The 18,951-nt window shown below is 41.1% G+C and overlaps 1 long non-coding RNA gene across 1 annotated transcript in view; it reads left to right on the top strand.

The window, feature by feature from the left end:
* LOC307095595 overlaps nucleotides 1-18,772 on the top strand; it is a 35,600-nt gene extending 16,828 nt beyond the window's left edge. Inside the window, exon 4 of the long non-coding RNA XR_013813204.1 lies at nucleotides 18,598-18,772. This is a non-coding gene — a long non-coding RNA (uncharacterized lncRNA). The remainder of the gene's footprint in view (nucleotides 1-18,597) is intronic.
* The last annotated feature ends 179 nt before the right edge of the window (nucleotides 18,773-18,951 follow it).

Genomic DNA, 18,951 nt, shown 5'->3' with positions numbered 1-18,951 from the left:
TGTCTCTGGATCTATTTTGTTCATCAAGTCATTTTGTTCATTAGATTCCACTTAGGAGAGATCACGTGATACTTGCTTTTCTCTGGCTGGCTTATTTTGCTTAGCATAATACTCTCCAGGTCCTTCCATGCTGTCTCAAAGGATAAGACATCCTTCTTTTTCACTGATGCATAGTATTCCATTGTGTAAATGTACCACAGCTTTTTTATCTGCTCATCTACTGGTGGGCACTTGGGCTGTTTCCAAATCTTAGCTATTGTAAATAGAGCTGCTATGAACTTAGGGATGCATATGTCCTTTCTGATTGGTGTTTTGGATTTGTAGGATATATTTCCAGAAGTGGGATCACTGGGTCCAATGGCAGTTCCATATCTAATTTTTTGAGGAAACTCCATACTGTTTTCCACAGTGGCTGCACCAGTCTGCCTTCCTACCAGCAGTGCACTAGGGTTCCTTTTTGTCCACATCCTCGCCAGTGCTTGTCATTTCTTGATTTGTTAATGGTAGCCTTTCTGACAAGTGTGATGTGATACACCTCATTGTCATTTTAATTTGCATCTCTCTGATGATCAGTGACTTTGAGCATTTTTTCATGTATCTCTTAGCTATTTGTATGTTCACTTTGGAGAAGTATCTATTTAGGTCTTTTGCCCATTTTTAATTGGATTGTTTATCTTCCTTTTGTTAAGTTGTATGAGTTCCCTATATATTTTGGAGATTAAAACTTTATCAGATATATCATTGGAAAATATGTTCTCCCATGCAGTGGGCTCCTTTTTCATTTTGTTGATGTTTTCTTTTGATATGCAGCAGCCTTTTATTTTGATGTAGTCCCATTTGTTTATTTTCTCCTTAGTTTATCTTTCCCTAGGAGATGTACCAGCAAACATATTGTTGCGAGAGATGTGTGAGATTTTGCTGCCTATGGTTTCTTCTAGGATTTTTATGGTTTCACAACTTCCAGTTAATTATTTTGCCATTTTGAGTTTATCCTTGTGTATGGTATAAGTCGGTGGTCTAGTTTAATTTTTTTGCATGTACCTGTCCAATTTTCCCAACAATATTTATTAAAGATAATATCTTTACTCCACTGTATGCTCTTGCCTCCTTTGTCAAATATTGATTGAGCATAATGCATTGGGTCAAATTCTGGGTTCTCTGTTCTGTTCCATTGATCTATATGTCTATTTTTGTGCCAGTACCAGGCTGTTCTCATTACAGTGGCTTTGTAATATAACTTGATATCTGGTCTTGTGATTCCCCCAACTTTGTTTTTCTTTCTCAAGATTGCTGTGGCTATTCAGGGTCTTTTTTGGTTCCACATGAATTTTTGGAGTACTTGTTCTAGATCTGTGAAATATGCTGTTGGTATTTTAATAGGGATTGAATTGAATCTGTAGATTGCTTTGGGTAGTATAGACATTTCAATGATGTTGCTTCTAGTAATCCATGAACACGGTGTAATCTTCCACTTGTTTATATCTTCCTCTATCTTTTTTTCCCAACTTCCTGTAGTTTTCCAAGTACAGGTTTTTTACCTCCTTGGTTAAGTTTATTCCTAAATATCTTAATTTTTTATTGCAATGGTAAATGGGATTGCTTTTTAGTTTCTCTTTCTGAGAGTCCATTATTGGTGTAATATCAATGATTTCTGTGTGTTAATTTTGTATCCTGCTACATTGCCAAAATCATTTATTAAATCTGGTAGGTTTTTGGTGGAGTCTTTTGGGTTTTTTATGTACAATATCATGTCATCATGAGGGTTTTACTTCATCTTTCCAATTTGGATGTCTTTTATTTCTTCTTGTCTGATTGCTGTGGCTAGGACTTCCAGTATTATGTTGAATAAGAGTGGTGAAAGAGGACATCCCTACTTTGTTCCTGTTCTTAGGGGAAATGGTTTCAATGTTTTCCCATTGATGTTGCTTGTAGGTTTGTCATATATGCCATATTATTTTGAGATATGATTTCCTCTATTCCTACTTTGCTGATTGTTTTTATTGAAAATGGGTGTTGGATTTCGTGGAATGCTTTTTCTGCATCTATTGATATGATCATGTGATTTTTTGTCTTTCAATTTGTTTCTGTGATGTATCACATTTATTGATTTGTGAATATTGTACCAGCCTTGCATTCCTGGAATAAATCCCACTTGGTCATAGTGTATGATATTTTTAATGTATTGCTGGATCTGATTTGCTAATAATTTGTTGAGAATTTTAGCATCTTTGTCAGTGATGGCGAACCTATGACACGTGTGTCAGCACTGACACGCGTAGCCATTTCTGATGACACGCGGCCGCTGAGGTGGCCGCATGCCGAGGATGAAACATTTGCTGCTCCTGAGGATGAAACATTTGTGAAATAATGTTTTTTCCTCAAAGTGACACACTACCCGAGTTATGCTCAGTTTTTTGGCGAAGTTTGACACACCAAGCTCAAAAGGTTGCCCATCACTGATCTATGTTCATCAAGGATATTGGCCTATAATTCTCTTTCTTTGTAGTGTATCTGGTTTTGGAATTATTATAATGCTGGCCTCTTGGAAAGAGCTTGGAAGTATTCCTTCCTCTTGGATTTTTTGGAATAGATTGAGGAGGTTAGGTGTTAGTTCTTCTTTGAATATTTGGTAGAACTCCCCTGAAGCAGTCCGGAACAGAGCTTTTGTTTCCTGGGAAATTTTTTTTTTATTACTGCTTCAATTTCATCAGTTATGATTGGCCTATTTAGGTTTTCTGATTCTTCCTGATTCAGTTTTGGAAGATTGTATTTTTCTAGGAATTTGTCCATTTCATCCACATTGTCTAGCTTATTGGCATGTAGCTATTCATAATATTTTCTTACAATCTTTGGATTTCTGTGGTGTCAGTTGTTATTTGGCCTCTTTCATTTCTGATTTTATTTATTTGGATCCTCTCTCTTTGTTACTTTTTTAATGCTTTTATTGATTTCAGAGAGAGGAATGGAGACAGAGATAGAAACATCAATGATGAGAGAGAATCATCGATCGTCCTCCTGCACACCCCCTACTGGGGATCGAGCCCACAACCTGGGCATGTGCCCTGACTGGAAGTCCATAAGTCAAAGCTCAACCACTGAGCCATGATGGCGAGGCCCTCCCCTTTTTCTGAAATTCTTTGGGAAACCTTCGTGACATTGGTTGATCGGTGAGGTCATCTCTTGTGTTCTGGAGTATAATGTACCACTTCAGACACTTGAGAGGTGAATTTTCTTGATCTGACAGAGAAGTGACAATACACAAAGAGACCCTTTAAAGGTCTCTTAGGCTCAACAGAGACAAGTACTAACTTGCTTCTCACAATTGCAGTTAATTGAAATGTGTCTTATGTCTTTCCATTGTTTAATGAGCTACCTGCTCATCTCTGATCCCCTTTACAAAATAGATTCATTGTCACACCATTGTTCCTTTATTCTGAAATTTTTCTTGTAGGTTAGATTAGGATATTAAAATTAAAAATGATAAAGTCTTCAGCTCCTTTTAGGAAAGAGTGAATGATATCTAACATTCTTAGAGCTCCACTTCCCAAACCTCATTTTCTACTATATGTAAATCCAGATTTGAAACACACTGAATACATCTGAAAAATTAGATGTTTTACTAATCCTACTTATGTGCATTTTGTGCCCAAATGCATTTATTCAAGCTGGAGGGCCTCTCAGATGAATTATGTGTAACATGACTTAAATCACTCTCAAATAGCAGAATTTACATTGTTTTTGAGATATACAGATATTTCTCCAAAGCATTTTTTCCTATTAGTAACTAAAAACTAAAATGCTGTTTTTGGACCCAGTGTAAAATGGCCAGGTAGTATTTCACCAATGAAATCTCCCCATATAGGATTCAGATAGGCCTAACTTATTTTGAGCATTTCAGTGTTGAAAGGGACAACAAATAACATTATGCTCTGGTGCCCATTATTAGCTCAGCATGATACTTTTTATTTAAAACTAGAGGCCTGGTGCACGAAATTCATGCATGGGGGGGGGTCCCCTCAGCCCAGCCTGCATCCTCTCCAATCTGGGACCCCTCAGGGGATGTCTGACTGCTGGTTTAGGCCCAATCCTGGAGATGGGCCTAAACTGGCAATCGAACATCCCTCTCACAATCCGGGACCACTGGCTCCTAACTGCTCACCTGCCTGCCAGCCTGATTGCCCCTAACTGTTCCCCCCTGCTGGCCTGGTCTCCCCTAACTGCCCCCCCCCCCGCTGGCCTGGTCACCCCTTACTGCCCTGCCTGCCAGCCTGGTCACCCACAACTCCCCCCCTCTGCCAGCCTGGCTGCCCCTAACTGCCCCCACCCACCTGCCTGGTCACCCATTACTGCCCCCCTGCTGGCCTGGTCACCCCCAACTGCCCCCCCTGCCAGCCTGGTTACCCCCAACTGCCCCCCTACTGGCCTGGTTGCCCCCAACTGTCCCCCCCCACTGACCTGGTTGCCCCCAACTGCCCCCCCCCCCCACCGGCCTGGTCGCCCCATGCAGCCTGCTGTTCAGTCATATGGTCGTCCTTCACTAACCCCCTGCTGATCTGGTCACCCCACGCAGCCTGCTTTTCAGTCATTTGGTTGTCCCTCACTAACCCCCCTGCTGACTTGGTCGCCCCATGAAGCCTGCTGTTCAGTCGTTTGGTTGTCCCTCACTAACCCCCCTGCCGGCCTTGTCGCCCCACGCAGCCTGCTGTTCAGTCATCATCTGGTTGTTTCGGTTGTGATGGCCCCTGGCTTTTTATATATTAGGATTTTCATGGCATCAATAAATAGGTGCACTGTAAAAGAAAACATACTCTTAGATGGGACTCTGAAGATACTAGTCTTAGTTTTGGCTTTTAGTGATAATGGAGGAGAGAGTCAAGAAGTCATAGGTGACTCCTAGGTTTATGAGATGGATATTTTGGGTGTTTCCTTTAACCTCTGAAATTTTTTAAAAACTTGAACAATTTACAACTTACAACATACCCATTATTCAATACTAGTAAATACATTAGCTCTGTGCTACTACAATTCCCAGAGCCACACACTCCACCACAATCACTTAAGAGTCTGCCACATAGAATCCTGGTACTTGAAGTCCACAGCCTGTTTATCCACATTTGAGATAGAAGCCTGTCAGCATTTATCATACAACTTAGAGGCCCAATGCATGAAATCCGTGTAAGAGTAGGCCTTCCTTCCCCCAGCTGCTGGCACCAGCTTCCTTCTGGCACCCGAGACCCGGGCTTCCCTCCAGCCGGCAACTGGAACCTGGGCTTCCCTCACAGCCCTGGCTTCATCCAGAAGGTCATCCAGAAGGATGTCCTGTCTAATTAGCATATTATGCTTTTATTATTATAGATATTGCAGTTATATACTTACATGTCTGTCTCCCTTACTGGAATTTGAGCTTCTTGATTATAGAGATTATATCTTAGTTATTTCTGTATCTTCAGAACTTAACAATGTCTGACATGAACTTGAGGACCAATATACTTTTAAAAAATGTGTCCCCTGCTATGTACACAGCACACTGTACTCAGTTTTTGATGGAAAAAGAGAGACTTAGCTAATAGAATGATATACGTGAATAGCATCCCATGCTATTTAATATTCTACATTTTCTTGGCTGCTAATTTCTTTATTATATGGATAAACCATAGTTTATTTAACTATTATCTCATTTTTAGGTATTGGTTAATTGTTAGGTATTGGCTTTCAACTTTTTGCTATTTTAAATTGTGCTGCTGTGAGTGTGGATGTAGCTATGTTTTAGGGTAAATATATGGTTATTGGGACATAGGAAAAAATTGTCTCAGTTCAAATGCTGAATTAGGAGTAACATTGTTCTTAAAGCCTTTTGATTTATAATTCCGTCAAGTACATTATACCAATTTATATTTTCACCACAAATTGATTAGGGTATCCTTTTTTTCTATACTCTTTCCACTACTACACTTATATAATCATTACTACCACCATTACCATCTTTATCATTCCTTGTTAAAGTTTATAGGTGAAAAGAATTATTCCCTGTTTAATTGCATTCCTCTGGTTAGTAATGAACTTGGGTTTTTTAAAAAAGTTTATAAACAATTCATATTTCATTTTCTAAGTTGCCTATTTGTGTCTTTTGGCCAATTTTGTCAAGATATTTTTTCTCTTACTGATCCAATCATTTTTTTTTCCTAGAAGGAAAATAAGAGGTGTGTGTACTACATTGTTTCTTTGATAGTGAATTTAATATCATCTAATAATCCTACATAATAAAATGGTAATATGTAAATTGCCATCACTCCGCTACGCCCACGATTGGGCCAGCAGGAGGCGCAGGGGGCAGGACTCAGGGTGGCCGGGGTAGCTGATTGGGCCAGCAGGACGCTGAGCCAGAGGCTTTCGAAAGGCCTGGTGCACCAGCGGATAGACAGCCAGCTCCCCCGCGATCAAAAGCCAAAGCGGGGGAGCTGGCTGTCTGTCTGCTCCGGCACAAGGCCTTTCGAAAGCCTCTGCCGCGCCGGAGGCTTTCGGAAGGCCTGGTGCACCAGCGGACAGCCAGCCAGCTGGTGCACCAGGTTCATGATTAAATCATGCACTGGGCCTCTAGTATATGTATGACTAAAAATAATTACGCTAGAACGCTATGTTTTCTGTTTTCTTTTTTAAAAATATTTTTTGTATTGCTTTCAGAGAGGAAGGGAAAGGAAAAAAGAGATAGAAACATCAATGATGAGAGAGAATCATTGATCGGCTGCCTCCTGCACACCCCACACTGGGGATCGAGCCTGCAACTCAGGTATGTACCCTGACCAGGAATCAAACTGTGACCTCCTGGTTCATACCTCAACACTCAAACACTGAACCATGCCATCTGGGCGCTATGTTTTCCTTTGATGACCAAAGTTATTTTTATAACTTTGTGAAAGTTGTTTAATCTTTACCTGAAGTACTTGAAAGTAGGCTAAGGTAAAGAAAACATTTGGGGAGGGCTAGAAGCAGTGTTACCTGAGTGTTGTTTTTTTCAGGGAGGGAAGTAATTTTTAAGAACTATAAGGTGAGGGAAAAGTAGATTTACAGTTGTTTGTATAGAAAATCATACAATAAATAAAAAAATGGGCAATGGACTTAAATAGATACTTTTTGAAAGAAGACATAAGGAAGGCCAAGAGACATATGAAAACATGCTCAAAGTCACTAATCATCCAAGAGATGCAAATCAAAACGACAATGAGGTACCATCTCACACCTGTCAGAATGGCTATCATCAACAAATCAACAAATGACAAGCGCTGGCGAGGATGCGGAGAAAAAGAACCCTCGTACACTGCTGGTGGGAATGCAGACTGGTGCAGCCACTGTGGAGAACAGTATGGAGTTTCCTCAAAAAACTAAAACTGGAACTCCCATTTGACCCAGTGATCCCACTTCTAGGAATATATCCCAGGAAACTAGAAACACCAATTGGAAAGGATAGATGCACCCCTATGTTCATAGCAGCACAATTCACCATAGCTAAGATTTGGAAACAGCCTAAGTGCCCATCCGCAGATGTGTGGATTAAAAACTGTGGTACATCTACACAATGGAATACTATGCTGCAGTAAAAAAGGAGCTCTTACCATTTGCAACAGCATGGATGGAACTGGAGAGCATTATGCTAAGTGAAATAAGCCATTCAGAGAAAGATAAATATCACATGATCTCACTCATTTATGGAAAGTAATGAACAACATAAACTGATGAACAAAAACAGATCCAGAGACAGAGAAACATCAATCAGACCGTCAAACCTCAGAGGGAAGGTAGGGGAGGGTGGGAGTAAGAGGGAGAGATCAACCAAAGGATTTGTATGCATGCATATAAGCCTAACCAATGGAAATAGACAAAAGGGGGGTGAGGGCATGAGTGGGGGCTTTGGGGGATAATGGGGAGATAAGGACACATATGTAATACCTTAATCAATAAAGAAATTTAAAAAAGAAAGAAAACCATACAGTAATTAATAGATAATAATTCAAGAATAAGCTCTGTTTTGCATATTCACAACTGTAAACCTACATTTACTCCACCCTGTATTTTAAAAACACAAATATGCCATCTGAACCAATAGCAGTTTAATTCAAGCTATAGAGCTATGCAAACATCACACAATCCAGTTTAGAACATTTCCATTACCTCAGAAAGTTTGCTCTTGCCTGCTTGTGATTAATTGCTATTTATACCCATAACCCCAGACAACCACTAATCTACTTTCTGTCGTTATAGATTTGCCTTTTCCGGAGAGATTATATGAATTGAATCATATGATATTTGGCCTTTTGTGTCTGGCTTAATGTTTTCAAGGTCCATCTATGTTGTAACATGTTTTAGTACTGTATACCCTATTACTGCTGTGTAGCATTCCAGTGTATGGACTGGACTACATTTTGTTTATCCATTCATTAGTTGATTGACATGTGTTTTATTTTTCACATATAGTTTTAGCTCTTACTTTTAGATCAATAATCCACCCTGTTGATTTTTGTGCATAGTTAGAGGTAAGGGTTCAACTCCATTTGTATGTAGATATCTAGTTTTCTCCACATCATTTGTTGGGAAAGTCTGCTTTCTTCCATTAAATTGCCTTGGCATTTTTGTCAAAAATAAACTGACAATAAATAATAAAAGGTTTTTATTTCTGGATTTTCATTCTGTCCCATAGATCTCTATGTCTATCCTATGTCAATACCACACTGTCTCAATTACTGTAGCTTTACCAGTAAATTTGAAAATTGGGTAGGGAAATTCCTGCAATTTATTCTTCTTTTTTCAAGATTGTTTGGCTATTCTGGGTCCTTTGCCTTTCCATGTAAATTTTTTTTTAATCTTTTTTTTTCAATTTTTTTATTAAGGTATTATATGTGTACATATCTTACCATTGCCCCCCCCACCCCACTCCCATATATGCCCCCACCCCCCAGAGTTTTGCATCCATTGGTTATGCTTATATGCATGCATACAAGTCCTTTGATTGATCTCTTATCTCCCCCACCTCTCCCTAACCTTCCCCCTGTAATTTGACAGTCTGTTTGATGATTTATTGTCTCTGTATCTATCTTTTTGTTCAAGTTTATAATGTTCTTTATTATCCATAAATGAGTGAGGTCATGTGGTATTTTTCTTTCATTGACTGACTTATTTCACTTAACATAATGTTCTCCAATTCCATCCAGGTTGCTGCAAATGATGAGAATTCCTTCTTTTTTATGGCAGCATAGTATTCCATTGTGTAGATGTACCACAGTTTTCTGATCCAGTCATCTGCTGACGGGCACCTAGGCTGTTTCCAAATCTTAGCTATGGTGAATTGTGCTGCTATGAACATAGGGGTGCATATATCCTTTCTGATTGCTGTTTCTAGTTTCTTCGGATATAATCCCAGGAGTGGGATTACTGGGTCAAATGGGAGTTCCATTTTCAGTTTTTTTAGGAAACTCCATACTGTTCTCCACAGTGGCTGCACCAGTCTGCATTCCCACCAGCAGTGCACGAGGGTTCCTTTTTCTCCGCATCCTCGCCAACACTTGTCGTTTGTTGATTTGTTGATGATAGCCATTCTGACAGGTGTGAGATGGTACCGCATTGTTGTTTTGATTTGCATCTCTCGGATAATTAGTGACCTTGAGCATGTTTTCATGTGTCTCTTGGCCTTCTTTCTGTCTTCTTTTGAAAAGTTTCTATTTAGGTCTGTTGCACATTTTTTTATTGGATCATTTATCTTCCTTTTATTAAGTTGTATAAGCTGCCTGTAGATGTTGGAGATTAAACCTTTATCAGTGATGCCATTTGCAAATATGTTCTCCCATGCAGTGGGTCTTCGTGTTGTTTTGTTGATGGTTTCTTTTGCTGTGAAAAAGCTTTTTATTTTTATGTAGTCCCATTTGTTAATTTTCTCTTTAGCTTCCATTGCCCTAGGTGCAGTGTCAGTGAAGAATTTCTTTTGGCATATGTCTGAGATTTTGCTGCCTGTGGATTGCTCTAGTATTTTTATGGTTTCCCATCTTATGTTTAAGTCCTGTATCCATTTTGAGTTTATTTTTGTGTATGGCGTAAGTTGGTGATCAAGCTTCATTTTTTTGCATGTATCTGTCCAATTTTCCCAACACCATTTATTGAAGAGACTGTCTTTATTCCATTGTATGTTCATGCCTCCTTTGTCAAATATTAATTGAGCATAGTGGTTTGGGTCAATATCTGGATTCTCTATTCTGTTCCATTGATCTATATGTCTGTTCTTGTGCCAGTACCAGGCTGTTTTGAGAACAGTGGCTTTGTAATACAGCTTGAAATCTGGTATTGAGATCCCTCCTACTTTATTCTTCTTTCTCAGGATTGCTGTGGCTATTCGGGTTTTTTTTTTTTATTCCAGATGAATTTATGGAGAGTTCTTTCAAGGTCTGTGAAATATGCCGTTGGTATTTTAATGGGGAGTGCATTGAATCTATAGATTGCTTTGGGTAGTATGGACATTTTAATGATGTTTATTCTACCAATCCATGAACATGGTATGTTCTTCCATTTGTTTACGTCTTCCTCTATCTCTTTTTTCAGTGTCCTGTAGTTTTCCGTGTATAGGTCTTTTACCTCCTTAGTTAAGTTTATTCCTAGGTATCTTAATTTTTTTGGTGCGATGGTAAATGGGATTGCCTTTTTAGTCTCTCTGTCTGTAAGTTCACTATTGGTGTATAGAAAGGCCATAGATTTCTTGGCGTTAATTTTGTATCCTGCTACATTGCCGAATTCCTTTATTAAGTCTATTAGCTTTTTGACGGAGTCTTTTGGATTTTTTATGTACAATATCATGTCGTCTGCAAATAAAGACAGCTTTACTTGTTCTTTTCCAATTTGGATGCCTTTTATTTCTTCTTCTTGTCTAATTGCAATGGCTAATACTTTCAGTACTATGTCAAACAGGAGTGGTGAGAGTGGGCATCCCTGTCTTGTTCCTGTTCTTAGGGGAAATGTTTTTAGTTTTTGTCCATTGAGTGTGATGTTTGCTGTGGGTTTATCATATATAGCTTTTATTATGTTGAGGTATGAGCCTTCTATTCCCACCTTGTTGAGAGTTTTTATCAAGAAAAGGTGTTGGATTTTGTCAAATGCTTTTTCTGCATCAATTGATATGACTATGTGATTTTTATCTTTCAATTTGTTTATGTGATGTATCACGTTTATTGATTTGCGGATATTGTACCATCCTTGCATTCCTGGGATAAATCCTACTTGGTCATAGTGTATGATCTTTCTGATGTACTGCTGGAGCCAATTTGCTAGACTTTTGTTGAGGATTTTGGCATCTATGTTCATGAGGGATATTGGTCTGTAATTCTCTTTCATTGTGTTGTCTTTATCTGGTTTTGGTATTAGGGTGATGCTGGCTTCATAGAAGGAGCTTGGAAGTGTTCCTTCCACTTGAATTTTTTGGTATAGTCTGAGGAGGATAGGTTTTAGTTCTTCCTTGAATGTTTGGTAAAACTCTCCTGTGAAGCCATCAGGCCCCGGGCTTTTGTTTGCCGGAAGCTTTTTGATGACTGCTTCAATTTCGTCCATAGTTATTGGCCTATTGAGCTGTTTAGATTCTTCTTGATTGATTTTTGGAAGGTTATATTTTTCTAGGAATATGTCCATTTCCTCCAGGTTGTCCAGTTTGTTGGAATAGAGTTGTTTGTAGTATTTTGTAACAATCCTTTGTATCTCAGCGGGGTCTGTTGTTATTTCACCTCTTTCATTTCTGATTTTGTTTATTTGGGTCCTCTCTCTTTGCTTCTTGGTGAGCCTGGCTAGAGGTCCATCGATCTTGTTTATCCTTTCAAAGAACCAGCTCTTGGTTTTGTTGATCTTATGTATTGTTTCTTTGGTCTCTATGTCATTTATCTCCGCTCTGATCTTTGTTATTTCCTTCCTTCTGGTTACACTGGGCTTTTCTTGCTGAGCTTTTTCTAGCTCTTTGAGTTGTAGGGTTAAGTAATTTATTACCATTGTTTCTTGTTTTTTGCAATAGGCCTGTAGAGCAATGAACTTCCCTCTCAAGACTGCTTTCGCTGTGTCCCATAGATTTTGGATTGTTGTGTTTTCATTGTCATTTGTTGCCATGATGTTTTTTATTTCTTCCTTGATCTCTCTGGTGACCCAGTCCTTGTTTAATAGCATGCTGTTTAGGCTCCATGTGTTTGATTTCTTTGGATTGTATTTATTGTAGTTGATTTCCAGTTTTATGCCACTGTGATCTGAGAAGATGCTTGATATAATTTCTATCTTCTTGAATTTGAAGAGACTTTGCCTGTGACCCAGCATATGGTCTATCTTTGAAAATGACCCATGTGCACTTGAGAAGAATGTATATTCTGTGGCTTTGGGGTGAAATGTTCTGAAGATGTCAATTAATTCCATCTGGTCTAGTGAGTCATTTAGGATTGCTGTTTCTTTGCTGATTTTTTGTTTAGAGGATTTTTCCAGTGGTGATAGTGGGGTATTAAAGTCTCCTACTATGATTGTATTGCTATTAATCTCTCCCTTGATATCCTCCAGGAGTTTTTTTATGTATTTGGGTGCTCCTATATTGGGAGCGTATATGTTTACCAGAATTATTTCTTCTTGTTGGATTTCTCCCTTTAGTATTATGAAGTGGCCTTCCTTATCTCTTGTTATGGCATTTACTTTGAGGTCTATTTTGTCAGATATAAGTATTGCTACCCCAGCTTTTTTTTCATTTGCATTTGTCTGAAAGATATTTTTCCATCCCTTCACTTTCAATCTGTGTGAGTCTCTTGTTCTGAGGTGGGTCTCTTGTAGGCAGCATATATATGGGTCGTGTTTTTTTATCCATTCAGCTACTCGATGTCTTTTGATTGGAGCATTTAGTCCGTTTACATTTAAAGTTATTACTGAAAGGTATTTGTTTGCAGTCATATCTATTTTTGTGTCTGTATTCCTTCTTACCTGTTTATTTCTTCTTTTTACAGTATTCCCTTTAGCAATTCTTGCATTGCTGGTTTGGTGGTGATAAACTCCCTGAGGCTTTTTTTGTCTGCAAAGCTCCTGATTTCCCCTTCAATTTTGATTGATAGTCTTGCTGGATATAGTATTCTTGGATTCAGTCCTTTGCTTTGCAACACTTTGTATACCTCCTTCCATTCACTTCTAGCTTGTTGTGTTTCTGTTGAGTAATCATTTGACAATCTGATGGGTGTTCCTTTGTAGGTAACTCTCTGTCTCTCTCTTGCCGCCTTTAGGATTCTCTCTTTATCATTTATATTTGCCATTGAAATTATGACATGTCTTGGTGTGGGTCTTTTGGGGTTGATCCTGCTTGGGACTCTCTGTACTTGCGTAACTTTTATCTTTCCCATATCCGGGAAGTTTTCTGTCATTATTTCTTCAAATAGATTTTCTAAACCCTGCTGCTCTTCTTGTCCTTCTGGCAGCCCTATTATACGCATGTTACTTCGTTTCAGGTTGTCCCGAAGCTCCCTTAGGCTTTCCTCCTGCTTTTTAATTTTTTTCTCCAATTGCTGTTCAGATTGAGCTTGTTTCTGTACCTGATCTTCTAACTCACTAATTCGGTCCTCTGCTTCTTGTAGTCTACTATTGAAACTTTCCATGGTGTTTTTGATTGTAGCTATATCACTTTTCATTTCTTCCTGATTCTTGCATAAGTTGTTGATTTTCTCATCCATCCGATGTATAAATTCCACGACCATTACTCTGAACTCCTTTTCGGTCATGTTGCAAGCTTCAGTTTCACTAATTTCCTTTCTTGGCGACTCCACATTTTCTTTCTTCTGTGAGTTATTTTGTTTCCCCATTCTGGCTATTACCAGAAAGCTCAAGCTTCCGTTTGCGTGGACCTGGGCCGTGTGCTGTGGGGACTTTGCTCCACCCGAGTTTCACTGAAGTGCTCTGACACTAGGACGTGTGGCTGCCTTTGGTTGGTGGGAACCAGACTTGCCCAGGGTCAGTGTCCCCAGTGTTCCCTGTGGTCTCGTGTGCACACTTAGAATCAGGGGCCCTGTCTGCACCACACTGTTGGTATGTGCCAAAAATGAGATCCTTAGCATGTGCCAGGTGTCAAGAGTTTCCCTGTGTCTGCACCAAGACTCGAGTGTCAAAGTCTCTGTTGCCTTGTGCGGTTTCTCATTGAGAATCAGGGTCCCTGTGTGTGCATGCACCAACAATTGGGGTCGCTGGCTCTTAGTGTGAATGCGCTGTGAGTCAGGGATCCCAGGCAGCTGTGTCCGGCGTGCCAAATTCCCTGAAGTGGAGCTGCGTCCTGTGTGCGCTCTCTCTACTGAGCCAAACCGGCTAGAGCGCACATTCTTAAAATCCTGAAGGTGAGCTGGCTCCGTGAACTCTCCTTAGAGTCCCGGAAGGGGGATGGAGTCCGTCCTGCACGCCAAATTCCCCAAAGGGAAGCCCCTCTGTGCACGCTCTAAGAATCCCCGAAGGGGGAGCTGTGACCCGCAAGCCAAATTTCCCCAAATTCCCTGAAGGGGAGCCCTCTGTGCATGCTGACAGATTTCCCCGACTGGGAGCTGCTTCTGTCCCGCGCGCACCAAATTCCCTACTGGGGAGCGCGTCCCTGCGCAAAGCTCGGCAGCTTGGGTGAGGGGCGGGTCCATCAGTTACTATGGCGCTTTCCGCGCGCCTGTGGGTGCTCAGCAGCTTGGGGGAGGGGCGGGTCTATCAGTTACTATGGCGCTATCCGCGTGCCTGCCGGGAGGGGGATAGGGTCTTTGACTCACGGAAATCTGCCGGGAAGTCTGGATTCTTGTTGTTTGTTGGTCTGAAGCTGTGATAGCAGTTCTCTGTCACCAGTGGCTGCAGGGTCCTGGTTTGTGTCAGAAGCCAGGATCCGAGTCTCAGGCAGCTCTGTTTCCCAAGATGGCGTGGTCTCCGCGTCCGCACCAGCCGCCGAGAAGTGTCTGCTTTGTGCGCGGGGCTCCGCCGTCTAGGACTGCCCGGTTAGGGAGCCCCTTGGAAGACCTGCAGAATCTAACTGACCCTAGCTCATACACACACACACACACAACACATGTCTACACTCTCCTCTATGGGTTCCTCACTCACACTCTCTCTCTCCCTACCTTCCTGCCCGTCGCCATCTTTTTTTTTCCTTCCATGTAAATTTTAAAGCTTGTCTCTTTCTACAAAAAATAGCTTGTTGGAATTTTCACAGGGATGACATTGAATTTGTAGATCAATTTGTGGAGAACTGCCATCTCAACACTATTGAGTCTTTCCATCCAGAAACATGGAATATCTCTTTATTTAGTTCATCTTTAGTTTCTTTTAGCAATATCTTGTAGTTTTAAGTATGGAGCTCATACTTCATTTGGTACATTTATTACTAAGTGTTTTAATTTTTGATGCTATTGGGGATGGAATTATTTTCTTAATTTCATTTTTATATTGTTCAGTACAATTATGTTTTAACTAGAGGCCTGGTGCACGAAATTCATGCACAGGATGGGGGTCCCTCAGCTTGGCCTGCACCCTCTCCCATCCGGGACCCCTTGGGGGATGTCCGACTGCCCACAGGGATTGGGCCTAAACCAGCAGTTGGACATCCCTCGCAATCCGGACCACTGGCTCCTAACTGCTCACCTGCCTGCCTGATCACCCCTGACCACTCTGCCTGCCTGCCTGATCGCCCCTAACCACTCTGCCTGCCTGCCTGATCAGCCCTAACCACCCTCCCCTGCAAGCCTGATCGGCCCTAACCACCTCTGCCTCAGCCCCCGCTACCGTGGCTTTGTCCAGAAGGAGGACCGGACGACCGGAAGATGTCTGGTCGACCCAGTCTAATTAGCATGTTACCCTTTTATTAGTATAGATAATGTCAAAATCTGTATGGTATATTTCCCCTCCAAATTTTAACTGTTTACTAGTATTCAACTTATAGTAATGATATATAATTTATTAAGCCTGCAGGAACCAATCACTGAAACCTATCATTGGAATAGCACTCGAGGTATTTAATTGCCTACGTGCAGTTTTTGCCCTTAAAGAATGAAATTCCTAAAAAATTTGAAGTATGTTAATACAGAAATAGTCATGGGAATTCAATTTGAAGACACAACAAAATGTTTATAGTAAAGCTAACTTAATAATGCTGATTTGTGTTTCTTGATATTTTATTGATTCTTAAAATTTTTATAAAATGTACTGCTTTGCAATTAATATGTTGATTCTTTTGGCCTCAAGTTAATGGTTTGTTATAGTGTTCATTTGTTACTATCACATTGAAAAATGTTATATACAGAGAAAAATTTCACCCTGCAGTTAGTTATTACTACAAAAAGGCGATGTATTTTGCCAGGCTCAATGTACATTGTTTTTCTAGCCAAACATTATTTAAATAACTTGTTCGTAAAGTGTGATCTTACAGTGCCTATAAGATAGGATGAATTATTATACTTTAAAAACTGAATAATGTTTGGGCTTTTCTTATTGGCTGAATAAACTTAAAGTATATTGATTCAAATCTTTAGTTTTTCCCTTATAAAGTTTTTCTTAAATCTTTGGCACCAGTTATTGCTTATCAACTAACTAGAGGCCTGGTGCATGAAATTCGTGCATGGGGTAGGGGGGGTCCCTCAGCCCAGCCTGCACCCTCTCCAATCTGGGACATCCCTCTCACAATCCAGGACTCCTGGCTCTCAACTGCTCACCTGCCTGCCTGCCTGATTGCCCTAACCACTTCTGCCTGCCAGCCTGATCAACCCCTAACCATTCCCCTGCCAGCCTGATTGATGCCTAACTGCTCCCCTGCCAGCCTGATTGCCCCTAAATGCCCTCCCCTGCAGGCCTGGTCACCCCTAACTGCCCTCCCCTGCAGGCCTGGTCCCCCACAACTGCTCTCCCCTGCAGGCCTGGGTCCCCCCCCCCCAACTGCCCTTCCCTGCAGGCCTGGTCACCCCCAACTTCCCTCCTCTGCTGGCCTGGTCACCCCTAACTGCCCTCCCCTGCAGGCCTGGTCCCCCCAACTGCTCTCCCCTGCAGGCCTGAGTCACCCCCCCCCAATTGCCCTTCCCTTCAGGCCTGGTCACCCCCAACTTCCCTCCTCTGCCAGCCTGGTCACCCCTAACTGCCCTCCACTGCAGGCTTGATCGCCCCCAACTGCCCTCCTTTGAAGGCCTGATCCCTCCCCTGCTGGCCTGATCGCCCACAACTGCCCTCCCTTGCAAGCCTGGTCCCTCCCAACTGCCTTCCCCTGCTGGCCATGTTGTGGTGGCCATCTTATGTCCACATGGGGGCAGGATCTTTGACCACATGGGGGCAGCCATCTTGTGTGTTGTAGTGATGGTCAATCTGCATATTACCCTTTTATTAGATTGGATAGAGGCCTGGTGCATGGGGTGGGGGCCAGCTGGTTTGCCCTGAAGGGTGTCCTGGATCAGGGTGGGGGTTCCCCTGAGGCGTGGTGTGGCCTGGGTGAGGGGCCTGTGGTGGTTTTCAGGCCGGCCACTCCCCCCAGCGACCCAAGCGGAGGCCCTGGTATCTGGGATTTATTTATCTTCTACAATTAAAACTTTGTAGCCTGGAGCGGAGCCAAGCCTTCTGCTAGCTTTGTGGCGGCAGCCATTTCTGTTGGGATTTATTTATCTTCTATAATTGAAACTTTGTAGCCTGGAGTGGAGGCCTAGGCCGGCCAGGGCTGCAGAAGCTTGGCTTCCTCCATCGCCGGGGGCAACCATAGCCTCTTGCTCTCTCCAGCTCTGTGGCTGCTGCCATTTTTGTTGGGATATATTTATCTTCTATCATTGAAACTTTGTAGCATTGAGTGGAGGCCTAGGCCGGCAAGGGCAGGCGGAAAGCTTGACTTCCTCCATTGATGGGGAAACCCATGCCTCCCTCCTGTTCTCTGTGGCTGCAGCCATCTTGGTTGGGTTTATTTGCATATTTGCTCCTGATTGGCTTGTGGGTGTAGTGGAGGTACAGTCAATTTACATATTACTCTTTTATTAGATAGGATGAGCATTAATGAATACTAAAACAAATGGCCAAGTTTATTTGTGCATGTTAAAAGAAAAATTCAGATTATCATGCTTACTTCAAAAGCTTATTTTACTACAGGAAGTTGCTGTTTTACATGGTAAAATTAATGGTATTTGTGTTGCTCTGCCCCTAAGACAATTTAAGGACCACCAAGTTAAATCAATCATTAGACGTGAGTAGAAATGTGAATATACTCAGTGTATTAATTTGCTTACAGGCCACCAAAGACCTACAAAAATCTATACCCTCAATTTAATGACCACCTGTATGGCACTTTTAGGCTATAGTGTGTAAAAAAGCAGTTAACATATTTCTTCAACAAAACATAAATGTCAAGTAGATTGCTATATGCTGGAAAGCTAGGGAGAGCAAATCAAGAACAGTCTTGTCTACTGTTTTTATAGTTTCCAAACAGATAGACAAATACTTTTCTGTAATTTTATAATACTTAGAGCTGTAAAAAACAATATGTAAAGTTTTATAAATCATATGTTGAAGGGATGATGTAAGTTATGTTCCTGGTATTTTTTTGGTCTCAGATTAATGATGCATGACGTTTACCCCCTTTAGGCATGCTGCAAAGGAAGGCAGAAGAGATAGCACAGGTTTTCCAGGATCATCTTCACAAGGAGCAAGAACACAATGTCAAGATGGCTTTTAACTGAATGACCATATCTTCAGCATGTTATTTTTGGTGTATACATTATCTACAAATTTTGATGTCATTAAATGTAGTAGTAGTTACAATAGGTATATAATTTTTGGTTGCAATAAAGTATGTATGTGTTTAGGGTGTTTTTTCTATTTAAATATTGTGCTGTTGAGAATTATACTGTAGTTTGGCTTTTAGTATTAGCAAATCAAAGCTATATTAACCCTTCTGTCTAGGAAGCAGCCTATTGACTCAGTTTTGTAATTAGGTAA

The sequence above is a fragment of the Cnephaeus nilssonii genome, assembly GCF_951640355.1.
Source record: "Cnephaeus nilssonii genome assembly, chromosome: X".
Classification (NCBI taxonomy): Eukaryota; Metazoa; Chordata; class Mammalia; order Chiroptera; family Vespertilionidae; genus Cnephaeus; species Cnephaeus nilssonii.
This window is presented reverse-complemented; position numbering and strand designations above follow the sequence as displayed.